General features: G+C 40.3%; 1 long non-coding RNA gene across 1 annotated transcript; it reads left to right on the forward strand.

The window, feature by feature from the left end:
* Positions 1-4,048: 4,048 nt before the first annotated feature.
* On the forward strand, positions 4,049-20,471 carry LOC120410298. The gene is made up of 4 exons (XR_005602384.1): positions 4,049-4,223; positions 8,184-8,354; positions 18,220-18,349; positions 18,540-20,471. It is a non-coding gene; the product is annotated as an uncharacterized LOC120410298 (long non-coding RNA).
* The last annotated feature ends 619 nt before the right edge of the window (positions 20,472-21,090 follow it).

A 21,090-nucleotide genomic window follows, 5' to 3' on the forward strand; every position in this document is an offset into this window, starting at 1 on the left:
CGTGAACGCCCGGCTGAGAGGGGCGGCGTGTGGGCGGTGGCCGGCAGCAATGGCAGTGGAGCGGAGCCGCGCATAGCCGAAACACGCGCCGGAACAGAGTCGTTCACAGGGTGTGGGGGAACCACCGCACAGAGACGTGGGCACGGTGCCAGGCAGCAGCAGTGCAGCTGTGACCAGAGGCAGCACGCAAGGAGCTGAGCGGCACAGCCCAGCCTGGTCCGTGCGGCCCCTGAATGCGACCCGGAGAAGTTGAGACTCCATGGTGAGAGCGTGCAGACATGGGCAGCCCTGGCAGCCCTGGCAGATCCAGCAGGTACAAAGCAGGAGCGAGCAAAAGTGAAAGTGCAAGCAGGAACACAGTGATACAAAAAACCAGCAGTGACACAGAAAAAAGAAAAAATTATCGTAGCTAAGGTTTTAGGAATAGTAAAATGGTATAATGTCAAAAAAAAATTATGGCTTTATAACGAGATGTGACAACAAGGAAGACATATTCATTCATCATACTGCCATTATGAAGAATAATCCCAAAAAATATATCCCAACCTTAGGAGACGGAGAAGTGGTGGAGTTTAAAATTATACAAGGAAAGAAAGGCCTGCAAGCAGCAAATGTTACCGCACCTGGTGGTGTTTCTGTGAAAGGCTGGGAATCGTAGTCATGTCAGACAATATTGCCATTATGAACAACCCATACAGCCTCCCTTTCGCAATTCTACCTTTCCCTTTTATCCTATATCCTATTATCCTCAGTGTATTCCTAATCCGTTCTTTCACTCATGCTTTCCCTCACAATACCATGCCTTTACCAATTGTTTTCCCAAAAATCCCTTTCCCATGCTGAGTGGGGGATGACAAGGCGGGGAGGGGATTAACTATTGTTGTTTAGAGTTCCAACAGGTACAAATGGAAGAAACCCTCTCCTGCCTCAGTTTCCCCACAAAACATGCTCAGAGAGTCCTGTCTCCCTTCTGCCAGCCCTAAGATGTTCCAAAGAAAAAATCTGTTTGGACATTTAGAGACTCAGGACGGTGGCTTGTTTTCTTTTGAAATTGTTATCTTATGTTTATCCAGTTGTTTTCAATGTTAAGTTTTAAATCTCTTTTAGTTAAAACAAAAGGGGGTGTTGGGGTTCCTCCCTCCTGGCGTGGGGTCCTGGGACAGGGGACCCTGGAGTAGAGGCATGGCCTACAGTTTCCTTACTCCCTGGTGAATCCCATTCCCCATTGGTTGTTTTGTGTTCCCCTGGGTGGGGAGGACCCTGGTTGTCCCGTGATTGTGACAGTTCTTCGGCAGTCCCCTGGCCATGTAGCTGGAAAATAAAGATCTCTGAAACTTCTATCAAGAATTGGTCCCTATTTCTTTCCATGGGCCTTGCTGTCTATATATGTTGCAGAAATCCCCACTGCAACAAGAGCCTTGCTGCCTATGGATTTGATCGATTAGGATGGGGAAGGGCTTGGTGTTGTCACAAGTGGTGTGGCCAAGAAGTGTGCAAACACTTAAGGAAGTATCAGCAGCTTGATGTTTGCTGCTTGATGTGCCCTCATGGGACTTGTAAAAACGCATAAGGACAGTTCTGTGTAGGCAACAGAGTTGCCTTCTCCAAATCAGGATGAAGGGGAAAAATCTGAGGGGATGCCATGGATGATGTGGTCATCCATCTGCTGGTCACTTATATTTCAGATAAATATTCAAAACCTCATAAACAGGGGTTTCCTCATTGGCACAGTGAAGATGTAGAAAATCTTTTTTACAACTAGAGGACTTAGGGACAGAACTTTTACTTGAGGTGTTGTGAAATTGAGAGCAAGGAACACATGCCAAATTCTTCCATTCCAGTGGGGGTTCTCATCCAGTAGATCTAGTGTTAGACATGAAACACCATGGCACTCTTATCTTTTCTTGCTGCACAAAGCCCATTAAAAATTTAGTTTAAAAGAAAATGGCACTTTAAATTATTTTGGTTTTAACAATTAAGGGTTAAGGAATAGACTTTGAAATCTATAAAACCAAGCGTATTTTCAGATTTCGCAATGAAATGTTTTACTTGTGCATCAACATAAGATCACAAGGCCCACCTCACAATTGAGACCTCCAAGCCCTTGAGGTTCAGTTTTCACTGTTTTTTGATAGCAGCAGACAAAAGAAATCTTTCAGCATAATTTGAAGTAACCACAACTGATCAGAAAATGCTCATAAGTTCTAAATGTTACCTTTACAGTAGTTTATCCCAAATTAGAACTGACTCTGTTTTTCATTCAGCACATGACAGTAACTCTTACTTTCAGGTTCAGCATAACATTTTAGCCTGTTGCTTTTGTTTTCCTTTGCATAGATAGAGGCAGTTTGAAAGGTAAACATAGCAGTCAACATCAGCTCTGCTTAGCAGGGAACTGAACTTGGACCTCAGCTCTCTTAGACTGCCTTGTAAGGGATCCTGTTGAATACAGGTTGCCTGTTTTTCCATTTGAGTATATTCTCATTTTCATTGGTATACAGGAAGCCTGATAAGGAGCAGGAATATGCACCAGTTAATTTGTATGATTTGATATATAGGTTTTCATAAGGTTGAAACAAGCCACAGGAGGTCAAGCAGTGCATTGGTGAGAATCAGTGTACTTGAGTTGATAAGATGAGCAGTAACATTTTTCCACAGTGTACGAAAGAGGATGCTATCAGTGCAGCACTGCCATTATAGCAGCTTGAGTGCTCACTGTTGCTGTGGGTGTTTTTTTCCCTTTACCTCCCTTATTCCCAAGATGACAGCAGCAGCCACATTCAAAAGCTCTTATCTCCAGTCTGCAGATGGGGAAGAGAAGCGTGTGGTATGCTAAGGGTGAAATTCTCAACAGAGATTAGGAAGTTACTTAGGTGCCTAACTCCTGTTTTCAGGAGTGATACAGGGCCTTTTTAAAGCAGCTGCTCTGTTCACAAGAAACTAATCTACTTAGTTACTGCAGGAAACATGCAGCTTTATATTAGTCATACAACAAAGAGGATGAAGGGAAAGTTCCACAGAACAGACAGGAAACAAGAGACAGGGAAGAAAGCAGCTCTATCCTTTATCTCATCGGGCAACTGGCTGACTCCCCGTTGATCCCTTTCTTATTCCTAGTTTATGAACAAAAATATGTTTATGAAGCTTTTTTTTTTTTTTAAATTTCAGATGGCAAGGGTTGCTTTCTTTTACATTACCTTTTACTCTCCGAGTCTCTCAGCTCTATAGATTCTCCTAGTGTTTGGTGTTGCCAGAAGGCTGAAATCCTCCTGACTTCCTTCAGAACATCATTAGTAAAAGTAAAGGACTCTTGAGCTCCATGTCACTTCATAAGCCAACCCTGTCCTGACATTTCCTTAGAGTTCAAACACTAGTGTAATGCTTTTTGAATAACAAGGGTCCAGCTTCCTCCAGAATGATATACGTCCTGCTGGAGAGAGCACATAGCTCATGAAACAACTGACACAGGTCAGGTTCTTCTGGCTTAACTCTTTCTTTGGAATGATATACACAAACTAATTTTGAAAAGCTTATTTTACTGTTCTTTCACCATCTTAGCTTAAGATTAAATCTGAATGAGTTCTTGTCATCCTTTTCACTCAAAACTGATGAAGGTCTGCTCTTGACAGAGCTCATGGAGTTAGACAGCATCTAAAAAAGGAATTGATTTGTCCAGACTGTTTTTAACTATTTATTCACCTCACTCTTAAAAAATGTAGGATCTGGAACAGGGATGTTTGATAATATTTTGTTCCATTCTTATTTCAGGGGAGCTTTAGAGTCTGGGTAGGGCCTGTCACTGGTCCTCCAGAAGACCATATTTAAGAAAGATTTGTCTGAGCTCTCTGTTGGAGATTGGTTGGTTGTCAAGGTTTTCCTATGTCCTTCTAAGCCCCTGGAACATGCAGCTGCCGCTAATACAGACATGCAGAGTCTATCTCGTGGCAAAATTCAGGCATTCATGAGAACAAAGAGTCACCAGGATTAAAACCTGCCATATCTAACACTGCACATGCTTTCTCCAGCTCTGTACACTTATCAGCTGTGGCTTTCACAATCACGTGGCTGAAGTGCAAATAACTCATCTTGTCCGGAGAGTTAAAGATGACTGCAGTGCCCCACAGCCCCTGTTGGTGTCACAGCTCTGCTCCACTGCTCCTGCCCTCGCCCCAGGAGCTCACAGCACATGCTGCTGCCTTTGAGACAGAAAAGAAGATAGAGAGGTGAGAACATACCCATTTTTTGCTATTTTTCATATTATACTACAAAACTCTGCAAGCTACATAGGATGAACAAGACAAGATTCATGCTTTTCCCAGATTTGTATATGCCAAGCTATGTTCCATGTGATTGAGATTCATTCAGATATCATGAGCTTGTCTTTCATGGAAAAAAGTTTTGTCTTTTCCTTGGTCCTGTAGCCTAACTCTGTGCTTTAGTCCCAAAGCAGCACCCACTGTTTCCCGACACTGAGTCCTACCTGCCTTCAGTTTTCGCAGTGCCACCTATAATGATGGCAAATACTCAACATCACTTCTGGTTGAGACCATTGTCAATCCTCACTGGAACAGCCTGGATAGGGATGTTTTCCATGGCTGTATAAAAAAATCCCAGAGCTTAATGACAGTCTAGTGATAATACAGCACTTTCCTTACAGGTACTCCATTTTCTTCAGTTCGTCTCTAACCTAGCTTGCTAGTATGCAGTAAATTTGCACAGGTAAAACCAAGCTGTCTTTTTATGGACTGCTTATCTCAATCAGTTTCCTCTGAGGTAATAAACAGTTCTGATTTCTGGTGTGACTCCTGACATTCACATTATGCCCTCAGCCCTACATCAGAAGAGCTGAATACACATCCAAGAGTTCTTGATGTGTGTGCTTTGTAAGGAACTGAGATTGAATTTTCCTAGTGATTTTGTACTTTTCCTAGAGAGTTTTTTTATTTTTGCTTTTGGGGTGTCAGGTTTACCAGAAGGAAGACAGGACATAATCAGTGAGTCAGTACTGAATTTACAAATTCTTCTCAATTCATCCACCTATTTCTTTCCACATGTAGCCTAATCACACAGTAGCAGAAGCTTCTGTACCTGCATCCATCATTCCTCTGCTACAGGCAAGAGACAACCTTACACCCCTTTAGCATCTGGCATGTACCAGCTCCTCTGTGTGTTTCAGCTTTGAAACCTAAAATGCTGAGAGCTTTTTTTCACCTTTAGGGCCTTGAATCCATACCCTTTAGCTAGAAATATTCTTTGATGTTTATTTTACCATTTTCTGGCTAAATACCCTTGCTTGAGGCATTTAGTTATATTTGATTCTGAGACATTTTAATTTAACTAACTGATTAGATGTTAACTCTCCTGTGACAGAAGCACACATTAGGAACCAGGGCCCATTCTGTTATATTACTGTATTTTCATTCCTTTGAGCTGTTCTTGCTATGTGGGTGCAAATCTTAAGTCATTCAGTGCTTACAGTGCTGTTGTTAACCATTCTGCTTTAAGGCCTCTGCAGCACTTCTAATTTTGTTTACAGATGCAAAGAGGTGCCTGAGCTCTTACCTTCTGTTGCTAAAGAAAGTGTTACAGGAAGTTAAGGAAGTCTTAAAACTCAAACTTGTGTCTGTTCCTTTAAAAATCTGACTCTAAGAGCTTGTGGCCCACTGAACAGCATCCCCATGCTTCCAAAAAATGTGGCAGTGTGTACATTTTGTGGCAATAAAAGATTGGCACTTCACATAGGAACATTTGGAAATGACAGAAGGAATATACCTTTAATGCTGGTACTGAGATACAGTAGGATTGCTAAGGCCGCAGTCACTGTGGTTAACTTCAGGGTGTTTTAAAGAACAAAAGGTACTTCCAGACATGCCTGAACCCTCCAAGCATCTCTGTTGCCTCGTGACTTTGATTAGGGAGGAACCAGTGCTCCTGAATTGTGACTTAGCAGTCATGCTTAAATGACTTAATCCTAGTTATTAGTTGGGATAAAGTCAGAGCGAACAGATTTATAAAAGTGTGCAAATCCAAGTATGATGTTTGGAGATGAACTTGGAATGAAAAAAATGTCCATGCAGAAATGTGCTTAGCACCATATCTAAATATTAAGCTGTTGCATGATAAATGTGCCTTGTTAAAAGGTTATTGCACAATACTGCAGCATTCAGTCATGGAGGTTTTGTCGGTTTTTTCCCCAAACATGAATAACTGCCTACATTAACAGGCAGTTTTGAATGCATGCTTCTGATAGAATTTGCGAAAAAATCCCTGAGAAAATACTTACCTGACCAGACAGATTGCTTTCCAATGATGTGACTTGCTGTCAGTCTCCCGAGGAACAAGACTTCTGCCTGATAGCTAGAGTACGGTCACATACTGTCAAATGTTTGTCACATGAAAAAGGAGAAGGAGAAGGGTTGCAAAAATTATCTCAAGTAGAATCTAAGAGCCGGTGTTGAGTTTGGGGAGAGACAGAAGCAGAGTTAATGACATGGTTATATTTCTTACCTGATAAAGTACTGTTGTTTCGTTGTGTATTAATTTTCATTTACTCATCATGTGACCTTTTTTTAAAGGACAAAAAATGGGATAAAAAATGGTAGTTTCAGAAGTTTGCTGTCTAGATTTTAATCCAATATTATGTTTAAAAAAGTTATTTGTCTCTATGTAAAATACGCAGAATACGTTAAAACTGCAAAGTGTATATATTCCAAATGTTGCCATACTTCTTTACAGTGGTTTATACACAGCCTTGCCAGTTACATTTTTCTTCTTTCCCTTTTCAAAAGAGAAATAGCAAAAGCAAAAAACAGCTAAAAACTCTTGTTCTGAATAGACAGGCATTGTTTACTCATGCTATGTAATTTCCTTTTTCCTTTTTTTCCTGTGTGATTTTTCCTATAGGAGACACATATAAGGTACCAGTGTGGCTTGACTCTGATTCTGTGGGCAAGTTACAGAAGAGAAGCTCAGTGTTGGGATTTGTATTCTTAGGTCACAGAGGAAGAAACCTGAAACTTGAAAAAAACCTCTGAATATCCTTTGGGTTTGTGCAGAGGCTTTTTAATTGCAAATTCAAATGGTCAGCTCAATTAAATTTGTAATCCTGGGATGAGTATTCATAGTCCATTTGAAATTCTTCTGATACTTTCAAGTTAAGACAAAAAAGAAAATGTAGATTAGTAACAATATTTTAACAAGTATTAGCCAATTAGCAGGTCCTGGTTTTCTATTTGATTTCTCACTGCAGTGTCTAGAAGAAAGGAATTAATTAATGAATTAAGTGCTTCAACATTATTTATTTTAAAGATTTGTAGCAAGATCCAAGATGTGTGGGTGTCAGAAACGGAACATCTCTGAGGCAATTTGTCAGTTTAACACATCTTTATCCCACCAATGCCCTTGCAAGGAGTGCTACACTTGTGAAATTGTTGTATGATATCTGTACAAATCCACTGACTTCAATGAAACACATATTTTCCACAAGTAATTCCTTATAAGAATGCTCAAAACAGCAGAGCTGGAAATCAAAACAGTAAGTTCTTTGAGGCTCCTACCTCAACTGAAATACGCAGGAAATTTCTGGTGGGATGCAAATTAAATAGAGAGCACTCTCTGTTCTCTAGGAGAAGGAAAAAACTGAATTCTGAAATGCCAAGAAGAATCCTGCCCTCAGGCTTGCTTCCTTCCAAATTTGATTTCTTGCTGTTTCAGATTAACTTAGAATAAGTACCTAAGTTATTGGATGCCCATAAAAGGTCATCCTTTTGAATGTATTTGATATTTACAGAATTTTCATACGTGGTTCGTTTTTTCCTTTGCTCTTTAGTACTGCTGATATGCCTTGTGCATCGCTCTGAGAACACTAATCCACTCAATGGAAATGACATATTTCTGATGTCAGTAATTGCATTGTTCAATATCAAGTGCAATGATCTCTGGAAATATTTCTGTTTAAATATCAACTACCACTCTAAAATGTCAACATTTTAATTAGTCTCTGTTTAGAGAACTCATGCTGAGTGTACACAAAGTGGATCTTGTTTCTGTACCTCACAGAAGGTCCATTCCAAACCCCAATGAACTCTACAGGAGTTCTTACCTTTTCAAAGCAGGTAAGATCAAGACCATCGCGTCTTTGCAGTTCCAGGACATTCAGTGCTTTCTCTGCTTTTCTAATTCAGGTAATGTTTTCATGTGGCTGTGATTTTCAAGCCCAGTGGATAAAATTAAAAACAATAAGAAGCTTATTTGTGCACTCGGAGGAACTCAACGCTGTGCAATTGTTTGGAAGTTTGGATTGCCTATTCATGGCAAATAGCATCTGCGCTCAATTACACTCCATCCATCAGGAGGTAAGGCCTTCAGAAGTAATGAAAGCATCTAAGAGATGATTTGCACTAGACAGTAATTTCTCAGGCAGACAATTGGGTTGATTCATAGGTGTTGGAGAAGGGAAATTTTTCCAGATGAAATGGAAATTATTTCATGAAACGTCTCAGGATTTCACAGAAAGAAGGGGAGTATTATACCAATTATTCTCTATAAAATGAGTTTGGTAACACACCATCATCTAAAAACGAAAGTGAAAGGTTGCTAAATTGGATATTTAGATTTCACTAATGAGAATGGAGGGAGTTGATGAATGTTGAATCACTCCTTGGCACTTTTTAAACAAAGATTATCATTCATTCTCTTTTTTGAACTGACAGATGATGTTTCATGTTGAAATTAAGCTTCATGACTTTTGATCAAGCCTGCTGAAAATAGCATTCTGCTGCCTAAACTGCATATTCTGTTATAACACTTTGCACTGAGAGTCATGGGATGATAATTTGGGATGCTCTGCAATCCTCTGCCTTTTTGAGGGATTTGAGCTTTTTGTTTGAGGCATATGTGCCACGACATGGCTGCATCACATTACCCAACAATGAATTTAAATGCTTAAAACCAAAAATATTTCTATTTAGTATTCTCGAGAAAATATGTGGTACATGTCCACGCTGAATTTTGTGTACCATGTTAAAACCAGGCCACTGCCTTGCCAGATATTACCTGACTAATATTTATCTTTGATAATCACCTCAAAGGTGTTGCAGAGCTCAATTGCAGAGGTCGGGACCTACCAGGACATTTACACTTTGGGATGCTACCAAGGGAAATTGAGGCTCTTGTTTCCCTCTCATCAGTGCCAGACAAATTGATGTCCTTTGTAGAGTTGTGTTCCAAATACAGTCATTAGTTCACATTTTGGGCAATAATATTCAGGACAGACTCCATTCTTAGTTTAAAATTTCCTCTTGGAATTATGATCTTTTGAGTAGTTTGTCAAAAAATAGATGTTCTGTTTCAGCCATCCATGTTGAATTTGTGTGGCCTTTGCATCTCCTAAAAGCAGGGCAGTGGAACACTAAATTAGCCAATCTGGCATAGCAGACAAGACAGGATAAAGGTGATATTCCCTCCTGAGCTGGGAAGCAGTTGAATTTCTCTTGCCCTCAGCTACATCACTGCTTGTTCCTTCCTTGTGACTCCTTTTCTTAACATGGAATTTACACTCTCCAGATAATAATAGCCAGTGTGATGAGCTGCTTAAACCCCTTCCCTCACTTCCCCCGTAACTGGGGTTTGTCATGGCTGGACTTCAGACTGAAGAGAGCATCTGGTTATAACTAAAAACCTCAGAGGTGCTATATATGCAACTGTTTAAAAAGTAAATGCTCTTTTTTGTGTGTTCTGCGTGTCCATACATAACTGTGGAAAGATTATAAGAAGGTAGAATTGAGGAGAAGTTTTCCTGCAAGGAGGACAGAATTGCGAGGCACAAGCTTGGAAATGGCTCTCAGGATTTTTGGAGGATTTTTTCTTGTGGGTGTAGGCAAATGCACAGGATTATCTGGTGGGCTTTGTGTGTCTCGTTTTTATTGACCAAAGAGGAAAGAAAATACTGAGGCTACTCATTCATTTGTAGGAAATACAAGATAAACAGTCCAAAAAGTGCTTTGGTTACTAGTCAAAAGGACAAATGAGAAGGAAGCAGTTAGCTGGGTAATCAGATTGCAATATTTTGTTGGTGTTTCCTGCAGGAGTACATTGGAAATGTTAATTTAACATCAAGCATCCAAAGATAGTGTTAATTCTTATTTCATCAGCAGGAACAGAGTGATAAAGCTGCCGATGATCTAAACTAAGAAGTGAAAGAAAGAGATTAAAATGTCTCAGAAAAACAATCAGATAGTAATTGTGAAAGAAAATCATAATCCATTGACCGAATTTGAATAAGAGCTAATAGTTCTGTCCATTTACTCTGAGAGTTAATCCAGTGTTTTCCATTACTAGTCTGAAAACTTGCATAACATACAAGAATCCTAAAAGTTTGTCAGCCTTTTTTTTTGTTTTGGTTGTTATTGGTACTACTTTGCAGCATCTGAAATGGCAGACCTTTGACTTAAATTAAGATTTCTGAACACAGATGTCCCACAAATAATGCATTAAAAAATTACCAGAGTGAAATAATTTATTTCCTTTGGATACCATCCTGTCTGTGCCACATTTAACAAATGAACTATCACCCACTGAAGTATTTTCATATATCCACTGGGAGATTTAGCGAGGCAAGATAATAATTGCTTTTCTTCCACCTCTAAAATAGAAGATACCTTTTTTATTTTTAACTGAAATATGAAATCAAGTGTGCAAACTAGATGGGTGCTGTTAAAAAAAACCATCAGGCTGGATATGGCTCCCTGTCACATTGCTTGGTCAACAGCAGTTTTCACAGTGAGATTCCTACATCTTCACAACTGTTCCATCATCCCACCACATCCTACATCTTCTTTCTCTTGAAACAGATGATACACCAGAAGCTTTCCCCAGTGAGACTAATTTCTGCAAATCAGTCAATGGCACGGTGTCTGATGCACACAAATGCACTGGGTATAATGGAAGGCCTTTTCCTCAAGAATTTATCAGAACGTTGAGTGGAAGTGTTAACAGCAGGTCAGGTGTTCCATGTGGGGTAGCTGTTTTCCTGAAAGTAATCTTGCTGGCCCCTGTGCTGTTGTTTGGGAACAGACCCACGTTCTCAGGAAGGTCCTGCATAGTGGCTGACAAACTCTTCATTCTGTGATTTTTCATTCTCACCATAATGTGGGGTTTTTCCAGAGTTCTTGAGTTAGTAGTACCCTGATTTATAACCCCACAGTATGAGCATTCTTGAAGGTATGGACAAAGACTGTTCTGGATGCTTTCTATGAAAAAAGGTGTTTTGGGGTTTTTCTTAAACAACTATTTTAAGAATGGCAAATCGTAGCAGGAAACACCAAAATATAAGATATCCAAAAGAAATTTGGCAGAGAAAATTTAATAAGAGATCCCTATTCTGTGCTCATGGATGGTCTGTCTGATCTTGTTCCTTGCATTCAGTTAGAGCTAACTACTGTTTCTTCAGTTCATAATTCAGTTCAGCATTGTGGCTATGCTTCACTAACAAAAATTCCTCATGGAGAACAATGTTTTCAATAAACATAACAGGCTAAATCCTTGGATCATAACTAAGTCTTTGTCGAGCAAATCATACTTCCCCACCCTTTCCTCTTTTTCCATGAGTGTTTGCTTTGTAGTCCCATTTATATTGCCTCCATACATTCCTGGGAAAGCCTCCCATTCCTCATTTTGTTCTTCCCGAGTTGTAGCCTGCAGAAGCAAGTCCCAGACAGTGCTCCCCAAACAGCCAGCAGGTAACTTACCTATTTTTCAAAGCTAGGTCGTGAGAAGTACACATTCATTATTGCCCAATTTAGAAGCAAATTTTCTGGTCCCTCTGTTTAACTGAGTTTACCCTTGATCTTGGACTGCTTACCTTTTTTCTGAATATAAGTAGAAGTTCTTTTTCTTCTTGTTTGGGAAAAAGAGAAAAGAAAGAATATATCTTAGGAAACATTGGAAATGTCCCCTCTGTGTTTTTTCTCCTTCTTTTGGAGTGCTCATGCTGAACTCCAAGTGAACTGGTGAGAGGGATCTGTTTATGTTCTTTTCCACGCACAACTTTTTTTTTTGGTTTTGAGGGAAATGGCATCCATTTATCCAGAGAGTTCTATGTGGGCTCTTGTCAATGAGCACATTCTACAGTCAGGAAAGGAGCCAGACAGGTATTTGTATCGTTCGTAGGAACAGCTTCACTGAGAGCTCTCATGTAAACACAGCTCCTGACAGTGTGGAGTAGCACAGACACAAGAGCAGCAGGCTGCTGATTAATGAGCTGTTGAGTGGCGGTGGATGCCTGTGAGTCTGCTGCACATCTCTGGAAATGTAAGATAACCAGGTCTGCAGTGATCAGCACACCTCTTACACATCGTTATTTGATCTCTAAACTGTCAGCAGTGTAGGCAGCAAACTACAGACTACAGGCATCGCTTGAGATGTGCTTGGGCACGTATTTCAGGAATGCAGGGAAAAAAAGTGTAGCCAATGCCCTCCAAATAAATACATTTGCTCTTTGTTTATGGAGCTCAGAGCAAGGACAATCTCTCTCTGTGCACACTGAGATCACATGGCTCATGGAAAAGCTGGAGCCAGTGGTCTCAATATAAGACCAAGTTGGCTAGATCAGAAATATGACATTTGATTACAGGAAGAAATATTACATAAATTGGTCGAGCATTGAACAGACTTATGGCTGTCAGCTCAGATGATTCTGGAACAGTATATCAGAGAGAGATAATTGTATAATCGTGAGGCTGAAAGCAGTAAACCCTCTCATTGCCTGTGCTGGCTGCCTTGGCCACGTGGGAGATTCTCACAGCAATTTGAGAATAAAGGCATTATATCAGCATCGCTCAAGGAGATGAGAGCAGACATCTATTGCTCCTTTAAGCAGCTGTTGTATTCCATATCCATCAGAGGATCTCTATGGTGCTTTAGCTTGAAATTTAAATCAGGAAGTGGCCAGCTACTGACTTTGCCTATGGGTGTCAGCTCCAAAGGATCCAGGAGGAGATTTGGTAACAGTTAAATATTCCAAGCCCTAGTGTTCACATAAGAACAGTGTAACAGAGTGGCACAGAGTTTGTAAATACCGCAGTGGGAATGCTTCTTAATAGAGCACATTTCTTCAGCTGAGATTAGAGAGAGAAAACTGTTAACTGCTATTTTTAATAAACTAATATCTGTGTAAGATTTCCAGGCTGCTCGGTACAAAAGTGGATTGTTGGTACATTTTCCAGGAACTGGACCAATAAAGGAATTAATAAAGCAGCACATCATTAAGTAGACTCTCGCTTCAACTCATAAAAGACCATTAAAACAGACTAATCTAATTTTCTTCATAATAGAAAACATAGAACTTGCAAGAAATAATTTTAATGGAAAGATACTTTTATAGAATGCACCACTGCTGCTGGTTATTTGTTTGAATGATTGATTTCCTTCAACATTTAAAAATATTGCACTCTATTTCGAGTCTAAATCATGTTTCAATTTTCAGCACAGCTTCTTTCAGATTAAGTAATCACTTTTACAAGACTTTTTTCAATAAGAAGGTATGCTTAATTGCAATAAGCTCATCTTTTAGCATGATCCTTATATATTTTGACCCCCACTATAGTGTTATAAGCATTTATATCTCTTCATTAATTCCATAGCTCTGCTCTGCACCAGCTGCATTTTCCATCCCTGAAACACGCTGAAGGGTCTGAGAAGGATCTTGCCAATGGCTGTAAAAGAAACTAACCTGTCACAAGACAAAAGAAGCTGCGTTCTCAGAAACTGATAGCTACTTTAAAGTTAGAAAACAGTCAGAAGAAATGATCTATTTTTGCAATGAAATTAGATGCTAGAATGATTGCTATTTAACATATTTATGGGTGATGGAAAAGAGATGAATAGAAAGCTTTCTGATGATGGAGAGTATCAAAACTGAGGATGGCATAGACCATTGTTCTACCATCTCACAGTGCCAAGCAAGGAGCAGCTGAAATTCAATATTGATCAATAAAAAGCCATGCACACAGGGGAAAGCAAACAAACAAATAAAAAACCTTCATATATATCATGGTAGTTCTAAATATGCCATTATTGAAAGAGAATTATAAACTTATCTGTAGTTTCCTGTAAATGTTAGCTTGGTGGGCAGGACAGTGAAGGTGTTAGGAAATACTGAAAAAGAAGAGATGAAGCATCACTATACAGCTCCATGTGGTTTTGGGGATCTGACATTTCAATTTATTCTACAAGTCTGCTCACCTCACTCTAGAAAAGGATATAATAACCTAGAAGGACACAGACAATAATTAGTGGTACAGAATACCTTCTGTATGCAGAGGAAGTGAAATAACGAAGACTCTATAGCTTAGAAATCAAATTAGTACAAATGGTTATTATAGAGGTCTATACCATCCTGAATGGCACAGGGCAAGTGTTGAGGGAATGATTATTCATGGTCCAAAGGACATAAAATAAGGCACATGAAATGAAATGATCAGGAGGACAGCTGATATTGAATGAAGGCAACTTTTTTGTTATATGCATAATTAAGCTGAGAAACTCACACCCACTGATTTTTTTCAGATGCCACAAGTTTTGATCGGTTCCAAATGATTAAATAAGTGATGGAGAGTTGGATAATTGTGATACCATTGAAGCAACTGTCAGTTTGGGAACTGCTGGAAGCTTAGAGGCAGGGAAGGTATTGCTCTGTCAAGGCTAAAATACTTCTGGGCCTCTGTGAGTTGCTGAATTGTTAAATGCCAAATACTGGGCTAAATGAAAGTTTCATCTGACTTTTGCAGCCAGCCCAACAATCTTTAGATGTCTGGTGCAAATTCAAAATTCGAGTGTGCAGTCAATCTGCCAAATTAAATATTATTTCAGCTTGTATGGAATATTTCTCTGTTTAAATACATTATTGTAACCTTGGTTACAACGTGACACCAGAGCCCAAATCCTCATGAGCTCCAGGGAGAAATTTTCCATAAATTCAGTCCGTTATCTAATTATTGGTTGTATTTGAAGTCCAGGTTAGTTTTACCTTTATTTTACCCAACTTCATATTCAGGATGACTGATCCATGAGTATTCATGGCTGCAGCAAGTCTGGAAAAGATTTCCTTTTAATCTGGCTCTGGTCTGGACTTCCATGGCATTTAAGCAGCCATGATCTGGGCTGTGTATCTGTGGGCAGACCATGACCACTGTGTATCTGCATTTTATAAATCCAGTAATGCTGCATGTTGTGCCTTATCTATTTGCTGTTTGAAGTTTAATCATTAATCATTCAGTAGTCTTCTCCAGTAAGTGTTCTGATTACCCACTCTTCCCTTTTGCACTGCTCTAACCCAAACAATGTTGTTTGTTCACAGGTTTTTTGTATGTTAAAGTAACTAGAAGGAATACAGACAGCCCACAATGTGGTTTGGGTATTTTTTTAAAAATATTTATTTCAGTATTATTTTTCTGTTTAAATCATGGTAGGAAAGCAAAGATTATCTTGTGTACAGCTGTGGTCTTGTCTCTGCTCTGCCTTTGTACTATTGACAGTTTTGGATGGTTTTATTGGACTATGAATGGGAAAGACCTTATGTTGGTTTGTATTGTCCCTGTGTATTTAAATTGTATGTATTTCTGGAGGTCCCACAAGTATCCCTCACTAGTACATTGAACCTCGTGGGGAAAACTGTTTTTCTCTCTATGGAGTTGTAACTCACACCTTTCAGGTGTAGTGGAAAACAGCAGGATATGTCTCTACTGAAGCTTTTTGGTTTCTCCTCTGCTCATATTAATATTTGTTACTGTTATGTACTTCCAGATCATGTGTCCTGTGGGGTTTGTATCCTGTTTATCTCATCTTTAAAATTCTACCTATTGAGTGAATGTAGGAGAGATTATCACATTTATGATAAGAGAGCAAACACTTTTTTACAGCATTAAGTTCTCTGTCAGTTCTCAAAGACATGGATAAAGATGCAGAAGGGCAAATAAAATCAGTGATGTTATTGGGACTGCCTGCCACTCTTCGGAAGTTTAGCAAAATTTTTTGAATGTGCTTTACCAATATGTTGGGGGGCAAAAAAAAATAGTGGGAAATGAAGATGTGCTCTTCACCAGTCTGCAGTCAGTGAAATTAGTGTATTCTCTCTGACTGTCATGAGTGAAGACCCAATCTAATTTGAGGGCCTGTCCCAAAAATTCTTGAGACATAAAAGCAATAAACTGCTGCTGACTCATAAAGAGTCTTCTGCTGCCAAAGAAAAAAGAAAAAAATTAAAAAGGCTTTTGCATGGCAACAGCAGTAGTTGTGATGGGCAATGATAAAAGGAGAAAAAAATACCTTTCTGGTACTTATAGTTTCAAAGTATCTCAAAGATTGCATCAGATTGCATTGCTCTTTCCTGTTGCTGCCTGTTCCGAGCTTCCCCTCCCCCGTCCCAAAGACATGTGCTCCGAGCTCCTTTGTTCCAAGTGCGGGCAAAGCCAAATGTAACTCAGACTCTTTAGCAGTGTCTGATTGGCCGCTCACCCCGGGTCTGCCCCCAGTCCTCCCCTTTCCCCTTCTCCTAATAAAAGATGGTCGAGGGGAGGCTCCGCTCTCTCTCAGCTCAGCTATCTTCCTGTGAACATCTCTGGTTGTCTGTCTCATTTGAAAGCTTCCAACTGCAGGGAATTGAGCGGGCAGGGAGCTATATTTCTCCCTCTTTGCTTCTGCTGATGGTATTTGTTCTGCAGCTGATTCAGGTACCGATTTTAGAGCTACTAAAGTGCTAGATCGCCCGTGCTACCTCTCAAGGCTGCTCGAGGCTTTCTAAGGCATTGAAATACAAGCACTAGCCGGTATAAAGCTGAAAAGATACCTTCCACACTTTCCCATTCCAAAACTTCAGTGTCTCCTATGGACTCTGCTTAAGCTGAAGTTTCTAAGAGTTCAGAGGCATGATACTGACTGTGAAGAGTTACCAAAAAAAAGTTAAACGTTGCCCTTTGCCCACAATATGCTTCACACTGATACCAGAGAGAATTGTTCTTATGTGTGAATATCTGACTGCCTGTTTATCGCTGACAGATCAGAATTCATAACCTCAGACCTCCCCAGCTGGAACTGGGGTTACTATCTGGAGCACTTTATTTTAATGACTACATGTCTTCATAACTGAATTTGGGACTGTGAGCTTTTTATTGTGTTGGAAAAGACTGATGTTAGTGCTTTTGAAAATTATTTCAGGAATACTGAATAGCAAAGGCAGAGAGGAAAAAAAATCACTTTTGAGAGGCCAATCCTTTGATCCTACTGTTGTCCCCATATGCAATCAGCTGAGACAGGGGAAGCTGGAGAGGCTGGCTCAGTGTTGGGGTCAGAACTGCTCTGAGCTGGCAGGCGGCACCTGATGGATGCTGTCAGGGATGACAGCACATCCTGGATTCCCAGCTTTGGCTGGAACAGTCAGTGGGGAGCTGGACCAGGCTGGCAGAGCCTCATCACTGCCAGGGGACTCAAGATTTTGTCTAATCACTTCAGTGTGACGGACAGCCATGGTGCCACGGGGGCCCTTCCCTCAGCGGGAGCTGCACAGAGCTAATGTGGGGATGCATTAACTTGTCTGACCTGCAAACAGAGAATGAGGCTGAGGAGGGAAATCCCTGCTCAAGAAAAATGCATAGTCTGCTGTGTTGCATAGAAAATGTTTGAATATTCATTAAGTGTGCCTAGGATTTTATGTTATTAATTGAGATCTTCGAGATTTTTTACCCTATGTTTCTCCTGTAAGTCCTGTTCCTAATTTAGATGGAATATGCCATATATTATGGAAAGAAAGTCTTTCTAAAACCCATCCTGGCCTTTTATCTATGGTAGGAAAGTCAGTGACTGGAAACACTTGAGCTTCTGACAGATTCTTAGCTATTTTCAGGTGTCAGAGTAGGGGATCATAAAATGTGACCTTATTTTCATGTAGCATGGTGCATGCATTCTGTAAAGCTGGTAAAACAAAAACCCATCAGTCCTTATTGAAATATCTACCTAGAGTTTTGACACTGCAAATGCTGTTTAAAAGTTAACTTTTCAATTATCCAGTTAAGGCAATGATAAAGGCCCAGAAGTAATGACCACAATACAATAGAAAAAAGGTTGCTTTTTCAGTTCTAAAATAATCACATTTCAAAAACAATTGTTAAAATCAGTTACTGAATGTGATATGCCATGTAACTTTTCTTTCATTTGACTTGGTTTCAGACTATTTTTTGAGTGGAGGAAGGAAGACATTAACCTAGCACAAGGAACTCAAGGGAATTATCAAGAATGTCTGTGCCCCCTTTGCCATTCTAAACCCAAGGGAATCATCAAGCAGGGAACCCACAGCCTTGTAAGTCTATTTTATACACATACTTATGGTATGACAGTCACAAATGTCTATATTCCTTTTGCCTGGTCTTAGAATTGGTTAAATGACACCAGCAGTTCAGAGTCTTCTGTCCTGACACCCAAGCAGAGGTCCTGCTCTGCTGTGTCCACCTTTGAATGTCAGTGCCTTGATTCCCTTGTCTCTCTTCCAGAAAGGACAGTGATGCTGCTGAAATTCCAAAGGAATGAAGCAAAAAGAAATTGGATGTTAGTAGCCACTGTTCAATACTGCCAAAAGTAATATCTTGTGAGATTCTTCCTGAAATCACAGAGGAGAATTTCACCTCCATCTGGCTGGCTAGTGAAATCCCAGCTGTGCAGATCTCTGCTTCATTATATCCTGTAAGCACTGCAGGATTGCCTTGCCATCTTGTTTTACACCCCAAGGATCTGGATGAGCAACCCTTCACTGAAGTTCGTATCTTGCAAAGCATTGCCTTGAGTAATCCTTGACTCCAAGCGTTAGACGGCTCCCCCCAGCTGCAGTACATGCCACACTCAAAAGGACAGGGCCAGGGCACTGTAACAGAAAGCTGGGGACAGTGTGAATGGGGAACTGGTGGCAAGGTCTGGCTGTGGAAGCACCAGAGAGACAAACAGCAGGAAAGAGGCTCTCAGAATGGCTGCTGTTAACCCACCAGGGTCAGTGTTAACTCACACCTTCAGAATGCCAGCACATCCCCTCACAGTCTCATAAGGCACCTGGCTTGGAGGCAAAGGACTGTGATGACTCCCAAAGATTCCAGAGCTGGGACAGGATGGAGACACTCCTCACTGTCTGCTCCAGAAGCTCTCGGAAACACAAATCCCAAACCTGAACATTGTTGCAGCATACCAAGGGCTACAGAGATGTGGCAGGGATTTGACAGCGGCCATCGCTTGTCCTGCCTGTCCTCTCAACAGAACCTGCACAGGAGCACTGGGATGCCTGGCCACCAGCTGGACTGTGTGTTCACCCCTGCCCTGACACCTGGACAGAGTTCTTGGGCATCCCAGCACCCAGTGCTGGTGACTACGAGTCTCTCCGAGCCAGAGCGAGGTCTGTTTTGTTTCAGGTTTTAATTTTAAGATCCCATTCCTCTCCTGTAGGATCTCAGGTGGACATTTGCTCTATATTGTTGATACAGTGTTGCAACAGTCTTTCCTATGCAGATGTACACACACAAAAAACCGCCCAGGAATGTGCTTAATTGTGTCTGTTTTAAATGGGCATAATCCATACCACGACCCCAGGATCTGAGCAGAAGCTCTTCTTTAGAGTCAGTCATTCAAAACTTTCCTCTGAGAACCCTCCCAGCCATTTATCAAATACTTTAAAGTTATGTGGTCCAAACCACTTTTGGCAGTGCACGCATGTATACATTTATTAATATGTGTATATTCATTTAATTCTTGCCAACTTCTGCCTTATTAATGAAATCCCTGTATGCTGAAACAATGACCTTTACATTATCAATTCAAGGATTTACAAAACAGATGGTGGAGACAAAAAAAAAAGGAAAAAGGGAATAAAAAAGGCAACAAGTGAAATCCCAGCTTGTCTGGCCACAAGGACCAAAGCATACTTATCAAAATAATCCTGGAAAGCTGGCTGGGGTAGCAAAACCCTATGGGCTTAGTTGTGTTTCAACTCAAGGGTACCGTTTAACTTATTAGCACCTCCTCTTCTGCTGCGGGTAAATAGTGTGCAGAAATCTGTCTGATGGTGGTGATGAGGTACTTCACATTAGGGAGCAAGAATCAGGATTCATAGGATTTGTGCTGTTTGCAGGATTCAGGATCCATACTGGTGCTGAATAGAGATTGTGATGTAAGGGAAGGAAAAGTGGCACTACTGTGGCTGCAACAAAGGTGCTTAATAGATGTAAACAAGACAAGTTCTGTGGGTTTAAGCAGCAGAAGAGACATGAAAAAGGTTTGTGACAGAAGGCTTATCTGTTTTTCCAAGTCCATTGGTTGCTCCTGTTACAAGGAATTGCCTTGTTATTAAACTCTGCAAGAAATTAAAGAGGAAAAAAGCCTTAAACTGTCATTAATGTGTGTGACTGTTTTTCCAAGTTTTGGAGGAGGCTTCTGAACTGGCCTCAGAAAGGATTCCTACTTGTTTTTGTCCTTAATGCTGAGTCTAAGAAATTGATTTGTGCATTCTCTTTTTCTTTCTTGTTAAAATAATGCTGACTTTTGTATTGCTTAAGCAAGACAACTCCAGAGCAGTAATTTTCTGGGGTTTATTTATCAAGAACTAGGAGATATGTTATCTATACTTCATATATAGAGGTATTATACACTCCAAACCTGTCTACAGATTTCTGCTCCTGGGATTTGCAATTGAGGTGTAGAGCCTGACACTTTCTAAATGACCCCATTCAGATAAATGTGATAACCAACAGAATAAAGGTATGATACAAAAGTAAAGAGGGACTGAAATAAAGTTGATGACAGAGAAGCTGGAATGAATGTTGTAGAAAAATTTCTTATATTTTTCTCGCCCTTTGTTCCTCCCAGCTTGCCTTGCCTATTTCTGATGTATTTTTATCCCATGTCTGTTTCCTGCTTTCTAAATCTTGTCTTGAGTATGAAAGAATAAGAGATGGAGATTTAGACTCAAACCTGTTTGCCAGAAAGGACAGTCCTTGTGGGCAGAGAGACAGCTTACCAATGGATTGCACAACTTTGGCTTTCTCCTGCTGTAGCTTTCATTTC

The sequence above is a fragment of the Corvus cornix genome, chromosome 7, assembly GCF_000738735.6.
Source record: "Corvus cornix cornix isolate S_Up_H32 chromosome 7, ASM73873v5, whole genome shotgun sequence".
NCBI lineage: Eukaryota > Metazoa > Chordata > Aves > Passeriformes > Corvidae > Corvus > Corvus cornix.